The sequence below is a fragment of the Triturus cristatus genome, chromosome 3_2, assembly GCF_964204655.1.
Source record: "Triturus cristatus chromosome 3_2, aTriCri1.1, whole genome shotgun sequence".
Taxonomy (NCBI): Eukaryota; Metazoa; Chordata; class Amphibia; order Caudata; family Salamandridae; genus Triturus; species Triturus cristatus.
Window position 1 is genome coordinate 308,281,395 of NC_140584.1, and position 3,372 is coordinate 308,284,766.

Below are 3,372 nucleotides of genomic sequence, written 5' to 3' on the forward strand. Positions count from 1 at the left end.
ATGTCGCTTTGGGCTGCGAGACTCAGACAGCTGCGATCGATGCGGTGGATTGGGGGCGGGATTCCTACACTTGGCCTGGGAGTGCCCGACAGTGCTGGAGTACTGGAACAGGATTTTTGAGGCGCTTGCTGAGATGATAGAGCAGCCAGTGGAGAAGGACCCTTTAATTGCGCTGTTAGGCTACACAAAGCAAATTCCCAAAGCGCGACGTAGATACATTACGATATCCTTGTTACTGGCTAAGCGCAGAATAGCGTGTAGATGGGGGCGAGGGCGAGCCCCCAAGTTTAAGGAATGGCTGAAAGACATGACATATTGCCAGGACCAACTTACAAGGTATGCGGAGACACTGCCCAGGGCCTCGAGACCCCTAGACATATGGGACCCCCTCAAACGGTTCCTGCTGGCCCATACAGAGGATTCTCAGCTAGGGAGTGAGGATGTTGCTCCCCCACCCCCCTCCCCCGATTTACCACCACCCTGGCCTCTAGATGGGGAAAAGTGATTTACCACAGGATACATGTGTCGACATTGGCCCTCCTTAAAAATGGCGGAGAATTGCATGATACATTATAATGGCGTACTTCAGAGCGCAGGGGGGAAGGACATGACGCACCCCAAGATGAGTCAAATGCTGTCCGGGCATACTTCTTATATACGCTTTGTCAAAGGTGGACACGCCCAATGTAGTGTGGTACGGTCAAATGAAGCAATGTTTGGGAACCCACCAAGTGGGTTAAAAGACCCCTCACACACCAACCTGGTTGGTCTCATGCTTCATCATTGGGGCCCCAACCGGGTGGCCGAATGCCTCCCGGTTGTGCTGCGAAGCCTGACTACAGCGGAGCTGGTGTAGTGCAAAAATGTGATGTGGTGATAATTTAAAAAATACCGCTGAGAATCCTTACCATTGGAAGATTTATTATTGGCGGCTCAGGGTATTGGTTAAAAAGATGTGTGATGCAACTAAATGGAGAAATAATTATCTGTTAGTTGGCTATGTGGTGGGTCTACATGTTTCAGCTCTCGAATAAAAGTAATGAGGAGCTTTCATCAGGACCAGTGTGAAGTGAGTGGCAAAAGGTGAAGTGCCACGTGGTGAAAAAAATTGATTAAAAGTATGAGGTACCTACACACTCGCTAAGGTGTGTGGAACGCGGTGTCAACACATTAGCGGACACTGTGGCGCAAACCTACACACTCGCTAAGGTGTGTGGAACGCGGTGTCAACACATTAGCGGACACTGTGGCGCAAACACTATGGCTGAGTGAAGGCGCTGTGCAGGAAGAGGGAGGGGGGTGCTTCTTACAACAGAATTGGTTGTGAAGCTACCATCGCCTTGCACCTACTGTGGCCTCCCGAAGTCCCGGATGCTGACGGGACTTCGGGAGGCCACAGTAGGTGCAAGGCGATGGTAGCTTCACAACCAATTCTGTTGTAAGAAGCGCCCCCCTCCCTCTTCCTGCACAGCGCCTTCACTCAGCCATAGTGTTTGCGCCACAGTGTCCGCTAATGTGTTGACACCGTGTTCCACACACCTTAGCGAGTGTGTAGGTTTGCGCCACAGTGTCCGCTAATGTGTTGACACCGCGTTCCACACACCTTAGCGAGTGTGTAGGTAACTCATACTTTTAATCAATTTTTTTCACCACGTGGCACTTCACCTTTTGCCACTCACTTCACACTGGTCCTGATGAAAGCTCCTCATTACTTTTATTCGAGAGCTGAAACATGTAGACCCACCACATAGCCAACTAACAGATAATTATTTCTCCATTTAGTTGCATCACATATCTTTTTAACCAATACCCTGAGCCGCCAATAATAAATCTTCCAATGGTAAGGATTCTCAGCGGTATTTTTTAAATTATCACCACATCACATTTTTGCACTACACCAGCTCCGCTGTAGTCAGGCGTCGCAGCACAACCGGGAGGCATTCGGCCACCCGGTTGGGGCCCCAATGATGAAGCATGACACCAACCAGGTTGGTGTGTGAGGGGTCTTTTAACCCACTTGGTGGGTTCCCAAACATTGCTTCATTTGACCGTACCACACTACATTGGGCGTGTCCACCTTTGACAAAGCTTATCTAAATCCAGGGGATACGGACACAACCCCCCCTAGTTGTCCCTAGCTCTCCCTTTTGTTCTTTATACTTCTTATATACGACAGAATAACTAGAATGTGTAGATGTACTGGGATACGTATGTACCTGAAGGATTTCTGTACGTGTTGAGCTGTATATCTCCTGACTGAAATGTGTTTTTATTTATTTTTTTTGAGTGGAAAACTATAAATAAAGTTTAAAAAAAAAACAAAAATTAAAAAAGGGATATCAAAAATGCAATATTGTCTGGCTAACGCCCCAATTTGATAGTTTCTACTTGAGCTTTTTCCAGCTGTCTTTATCAAACACAGAAGAGTAGTCAATGTAGCATGCATATAAGGAAAGATTCCTTTTTAAGGTTTTATTTATTAAATGTTTGAAGGCTGTGATGTTGTCAGCCGTTGAGCAGCTGGGTATAAAACTAGTTTAATCAAATGGGATTACACTGCTGTAATAAAGAAAATATACAAATTATCCAATATGAATTTTGAAAACAGGTTTCCTTCGGTGTCGAGGATAGCAATAACCGAAAACCTACAGAACGGAATACTTTGCTTCTATTTTCTAGCTACCACCCACGGGCCGACGGGATGGACTACCGTATGGGCAATTTTTGCGCATACGCCATTCTATTTGAAAAATTGACCAACAGAGGCTACCCTAAATACCTCCTTAAAAGGGCACTCAAACGTGCATGGTATAGCCACAGGAGGATTATCCTCGCCCCATCCACCAAACGACAAAATACACACATTCCATTCGTCTCTACTTACAGCCCATGTAGCAACAAGGTTGGCACAATTATCAAAAAGAATTGGACATTGCTCCGTTCCTTGACACATTTCTCTGAACCACCATTACTGTTTTATAAAAGGGGTAATAACCTCTCAGACAAATTGGTCCATGCCATTACATGGCCTTGTAAGGAAAAGAAAGATCAATCTGTTACCATGTTGTGGGGCTTGCCGCCCATCGTGGGTCATTTCAAATGCCAGAATTGTAATGTCTGTGAACTTACCAACAACACCAAGGTCTTTGTCACCTCTGAGCGCACTTACCAACTTAAGCATTTCTCTAACTGTCGTACCAAAAATGTAATCTATGCGATTCGTTGCCCATGTGATTTACTGTATATAGGGCAAACGACACAAATGGTGAAAGAACGTTTTTCTCAACACACGTCGCATCAGATGCAATATCATCACTGCCCCACTGGTAACACATTACAAAGAAAATAATCATTTGGAAACAGAAATGACTT